This window comes from Mesocricetus auratus, unplaced genomic scaffold (genome assembly GCF_017639785.1).
Source record: "Mesocricetus auratus isolate SY011 unplaced genomic scaffold, BCM_Maur_2.0 Super-Scaffold_4256, whole genome shotgun sequence".
In the NCBI taxonomy this organism is placed as follows: domain Eukaryota; kingdom Metazoa; phylum Chordata; class Mammalia; order Rodentia; family Cricetidae; genus Mesocricetus; species Mesocricetus auratus.
Genome location: NW_024429182.1, coordinates 58,643,591 through 58,649,698, shown reverse-complemented (window position 1 = coordinate 58,649,698; position 6,108 = coordinate 58,643,591).

The following is a 6,108-nucleotide window of genomic DNA, read 5'->3' as shown; positions in this document are numbered from 1 at the left end:
GTCTCGGGTTGTTGCTGCCTTTGCTGTTTGAAAAGGTTGCAGCACTCCCGCGATGCCTGGGAAGGACGGACTTGGTCTCTGCTCAAGAGAAAACACCAACCCTAGGGAAGCTGTCTCCCTCTACCAAGGGACCTCGGAAGGGAGGTACAAGAAGAGGGCGCTGAAGGATGGCTCAGAGGGAGCCGCCCTTGGGGACTGCAACGGGGTAAATCGGTAGCCAGACACCAGCGCTACCTCGCGTGGTGCGACATCACCTCCTCGCCAAGGACATATATGTTAGTACAGGCCATTGTCTCAGTCCCAGACAATGCAGTCGTGTTGACGCCTACCCCATCACGCTCTCGGCTGCTTCAAGGCTATTACAGGATGGAAACTGAGGCCCAGTTTTGCCTTCCTTTATGCAGTCCATTCACATACCCACGGATAGCACAGGGCCCACGCTGGACCGGAGCACTGGGCGGCAGGGGGCTCAGAGGCAAGCACTCTACTTGACAGAAAACTCACACATTTGTGTAGAGAGCAAGGTTCAGTATTCAGTATTTTAATGAACTGTGAAAGTTGTAAACATCGAGGCAGGCTAGAGAGGGAGGGGGGAGACATGGGAAACAAAAGGAGCCCCTCCCCAGCTGAAAGTCAAGAATTCCAGCATAACTGGCATTTGCTGTGAAGACCAGCTTCATAGAGACAACACTTCTTTTAGACAGAAATACTTTCAAATAACAATGTCAAAATAGCAATGAGCCATGCTTGAGCCCTGAGTGCATATGAATGTAGAATATGGGCTTACTTCTTTCCCACATTGGAACCTGAAAATTTCTGAGGTTCACAAACAGGAGTTTACAGTAAAAACTCCAAGCAGCCGGGCATGGTGCATGGTGGCTCATGCCTTTAATCCCAGCACTAGGGAGGCAGAGGCAGGTGAAACTCTGGGTTCAAGGCCAGCCTGGTCTATAAAGAGGGTTCCGGGACATCCAGGGCTACAGAGAGAAACCCTGTCTCAAAAAACCTAACCAAAACAGACAGACTAAAACACCTCCACGAAACCCTTGTGACCGAGAGTCTTACATATCAACTACAATCCTACCTGGTCAAGACCCTGAACAAATGAAGCTGAGTGTGATGATACATGCCTGTAATCTCAACTCTTGGGAGTCGGTGGCATTAAGATTGCTGTAGGTTCCTAGGCGACCTGGGCTACACAGTGAGTTGCAGGCCAGCTGCGTGTGTCTAGGAAGACCATGTCACAATAAAAACTTACCCAGGGTCAGGGAGATGGCTCAGAAGGTAAAAGTGATAGCTCCTCAATCCTGAAGACCCTAATTTGATAATTGGAACCCATGTAAGAAGTGGCATTCTGTAATATTCATCTGTAATCCTAGTGCTCCTATGGCTGAGATGATAGGCAGGTGCAAGAGAATTCTCCTGGAGAGCCAGCTTCTTTTCAAGAGCCAGCTAACCTCCACTATGCAGTACAAGAGCAGGAATGGGAGGTCTCACCTCAACAAGGTGAGAAATAAGTTCAAGGTCAAAACCAGAGCCCACCACTCTACTTGAAGTGTCTCTACAAGGGTAAACTCTACCTTTGACTGTGCTCTCAGGAGCAAACAGTCGGAGACAGAAAGTGCACTTGATTTTTATTCTAATGCCACGGGTGATGAAGAATTGGCCTGTCTCCATCTTAGGCTTAAAAGCCATCTTATAGTAAAGACAAAACTAGGTTCATTCCTGTTTATGTTTAAACCTCTGTTTCTCAAGGGTTGGACTATGTTCCACCTTAACTACAAATGGTTCTGTACTGCCTATTTGAGGAATGGCAATCATGTCTTTGTTTCAAAAAGTTATTTATAACTAACCCTACCTTCATTTCAAAGGGTTATATAACCACCTATGGCTACCTTGTTATGACCACCTGTTGTTATGACTACCTTGTTATGCCCACCTTGTAACTACATCTTTCTTTCAGGAGGTCTTTAGGACTAACTTATATACTTATGTTTTGCTCCTGTGGCCCCTACTTTGCCTTTCAAATCCCCCATTTGGAAAGACCCCTTCCCTGAGCTATAAAAGCATTGTCTTCTTCACATCCAATGCTGACTTCTCAAATCCCACCTTATCGGGAGACAGCCAGTTTTCAGGAATAAAAAGTTTGCTTTAACCAATTGCTTGTTTTAATTAATTTGGCCAGGATGATTTAAGTTGGTGGTCTTTTCTTCCCATCTATGGGCTTAACATTGACTGTATTTTTTTCCTCATTGGCTGGGGTCTGACCTCTCAGTCTTTCAAGACTGGTCAATTTTAAAGCCATCTGCTGCAAAAGAAATGAAGGAAAGGGGAAAGGAGTCATTGTTGCAGACATCAAGTTCCTGGAAGGTATGAATCCTGTGAGTAAAGGAAGGTTTTGCTGTGTGGGGGATTAAAATATTTGCATAAATGGTTTATAAGGTGAGGGAGAAATTTGGATTTCTTTCTTTCTTTTCTTTTTTTTTTTTTTTTTGGTTTTTTGAGACAGAGTTTCTCTGTATTGTTTTGGAGGCTGTCCTGGAACTCACTCTATAGACCAGGTTGGCCTCAAACTCACAGAGATCCACCTGCCTCTGCCTCCTGAGTGCTGGAATCAAAGGCGTGCGCCACCAATGCCTGGCCAAATTTGGATTTCTTGTTTTAAACACAGTTTTATAGTATTTGATAGAAAAGACTCATCTTTAATATTTTATACAGGTGGAAGGCAAGAACTGGCTCCCAAATGTCCTCTGGCTTCCACATGCACAACTATATTCTTGCAGGAGCATTCTTCTCTCTCTCTCTCTCTCTCTCTCTCTCTCTCTCTCTCTCTCTGTCTCTCTCTCACACACACACACTCTCTCTCTCTTTTAAAAACAGTTTCAACTGTGTTTTTATTTGTTCACTCAACATCACAAATAAAATGACATCAAATTTCAGTTTGTGCATTTTTTGAAGTGCCAATTGGCACTTTTTCATTCAGGGATTGCTACTGCATTTTCTAGATACACTGATAGGGACCACAGCTAAGCAGGCTACTTCAAAGCAGGACAATCTCTGGTATAGGCCTTAAGATGCTGATAGTACCCGGGCGTTGGTGGCACACGCCTTTAATCACAGCACTCGGGAGGCAGAGGCAGACGGATCTCTGTGAGTTCGAGGCCAGCCTGGTCTACAGAGTGAGTTCCAGGACAGCCTCCAAAACAATACAGAGAAACCCTGTCTCGAAAAACCAAAAATAAAATAAAAAAAGATGCTGATAGTATTATTAGTTTTGGATTTGCTGAAGGATAGTGGTGGTTAACAAAACATTCTCCAGGTTCTACCCAATAGTCAAAAAGGATGTTAGGGTAAATACAAGGTGAAGAATGAATGGCTCAAGATAATGTGGATCTGAAACATTGTAATTCTCCTCAGTCATGAAATTCTTCAGGTAGCTGGTCAGTGGTAGCTCACGCCTTTAATCCCAGCACTCGGGAGGCAGAGGCAGAGGCAAGTGGATCTCTGTGAGTTCGAGACCAGCCTGGTTTACAAAAACTAGTTCCAGGATGGCCTCCAAAGTCTCGGAGAAACCCTGTCTCAAAAAAACAAACAAAAAAAAAAAAAAGAAAAAAGAAGAAGTTCTACAGGTGTATCCTTTTTTTTTTTCCAAATCAGAGTTTCACAGAAGCATGTGTTGCATCCTCTTGTTGGTCTCACAATAAAATATTTCTTACTAGAAATTTGTTTCTGGGTTTCTTTTTTCACATGTAACATTCTTTTTTTTTCTTTTTCTTTTATTTTATTGAGACAAAGTCTCACTTTGTAGCCTGGCCTCTGGATGCCCTGTCTCTGCCTCCTGAGTGCTGAGACTGAAGGTATATGCCACCATGCCTAGCTAAAACTTTATTTTCTTGAAACCTAGATATTGTCAGTTTGAGAAGAAATTCATTGTATCCACAATGCTCTTGCCTTTAAATTCTGAAGTAGGTAGTAAATTCACAAGATTGCTTAAATTTCTTTTTCCAATTTACAATCCTAATTCTCCCCAAGTAAGTGTAACTTTTTGTTGGTGTTGTAAAAAAAAAAAGATGGCTTGCTAGCTTTTTTTTGTTTTGTTTTGGTTTTTTTTGGTTTTTTGAGACAGGGTTTCTCTGTAGCTTTGGAGGCTGTCCTGGAACTCACTTTGTAGAACAGGCTGGCCTCGAACTCAGAGATCTGCCTGCCTCTGCCTCCGCTAGCTTTGTTTTAATTCTTAGTTAAAATAATAAAAAGGTCTGAGAGAAACATGAACAACTGAGAATGAAATCAAATGCTCGCAGTTGTGGTAGCCCTTGTTTTTCAGCTAAAAAAAAAAAAAAGACTAGTAGAATAAAGGGCCCACGGTTCTGCCTCCCTTTGAGACAACTGGCGATGTTTGCTTGCTTGCTTGCTCATTTGTTCTTGGTTTTTAAGATGGTCTCCTGTAGCCCCAGGCTGACCACAATCTGGCAGTGTAGCCAAGAGTCACCTTCTATGTTCTTTTCTCTGCCAGTTAAAAAAGTAAAAGGCATAAACAGCAGAAGAGGAAATCTGAGATACAGCAGACAGAATTAGTGGGTAAAGAAAGGCTTTATTAGGGTGAGGAAGCACACAGGACATATAGAGAGAAAGACCCTCTGAGCTCAGGGGCCACTCAGTAGTCCCAAACCAGGTCTTTCTTTGGGATAGGATCTCACTATATAGTCCAGGTTGGCTTATATAGATTACAATGACCTCCAAACACAGAGATCTGCCTGCTTCTGGGTCCTGGGATTAAAGATTTGGACCACTGTGGCCATATCAGCAACATAGGCAGAAGGCTTTAAAGATCTCTAAAGGGGTATCCCTTCCCTAATTTATGCTTTGTTGGTTTGAAGAATAACAAGGAGGCTGACAGGTCTATAATAGGAGCACAACTTTTGAGCAAAAATGTCCTTATCTGGCCTTGAACTTGTCAGGCTCATCTGCAAACCAGGGCTCTTAATGTCAGAGAAAAGACCCACCACGGCCTTTCTTTTAAGCTGCCACACTTTTGTTTCAGTTCAGGAGAGTGAAAAAGAAACCAGAAGTTAGCCGGGCGTTGGTGGCGCACGCCTTTAATCCCAGCACTCGGGAGGCAGAGGCAGGCGGATCTCTGTGAGTTCGAGGCCAGCCTGGTCTACAAAGTGAGTTCCAGGACAGCCTCCAAAACAATGCAGAGAAACCCTGTCTCGAAAAACCAAAAAAAAAAAAAAAAACCCAGAAGTTAGTCATTTTTGTCTTTGTTTTTGTTGTTGTTCTTGTTTGTTTGTTTGTTTGTGAGACAGGGTTTCTCTATGTATCCCTGGGTGTCCTGGAACTTGCTCTGTAGACCATGCTGGCCTATGGCAGAAATGAGTATTTTCAGGAACTATCCCTACTCTTTTTAACTATCCAATATAACTCATGCAGTTAATTTAAAACAGTAATAAATAAATTAGTTAATTAATTTAAAAAATTGAGAAAGAGTCTCACAGTGTGGTTTTAGCTGCTCTGGAGCTCACTATGTAGACCAGATTGTCTTTGAACACATACAAATCTTTCCTGCCTCTGCCTCATGAGTTGCCGGGATTAAAGGTTTTTTCCACAACATCTGGCTAAAATTTTATTTTATTTTATTTTTTATTATATAAGTGTTTTGCCAGCATGTATGCATCTGTGCACCACCTGTGTGCAGTGTCCCCGAGGCCAAAAGAGAGGGCGTTATGTGTACTGGAACTGAAGTTACAACAGTGAGCTGCAGTGTAGGTGTGAGAATTGAATCTGGTCCTCTAGAAGCGCAGCCAGTGTTTTTGTTTTTGTTTTTTTTTTGTTTTTTGGTCTTTCGAGACAGGGTTTCTCTGTATTGCTTTGGAGCCTGTCCTAGAACTCGCTCCATAGACTAGACTGGCCTCGAACTCACAGAGATTCGCCTGCCTCTGCCTCCCGAGTGCTGGAATTAAAGGCATGAGCCACCAATGAACCGTTTTTTGTTGTTGTTGTTGTTGTTTTTTTTTTTTTTTGCAGCCAATGTTCTTAACTGCTAAACCATCTCTCCAGCACACCCGCCCGCTTTTTAAAACAAGGCTTGTCTACGTAACCCAGGTGGCC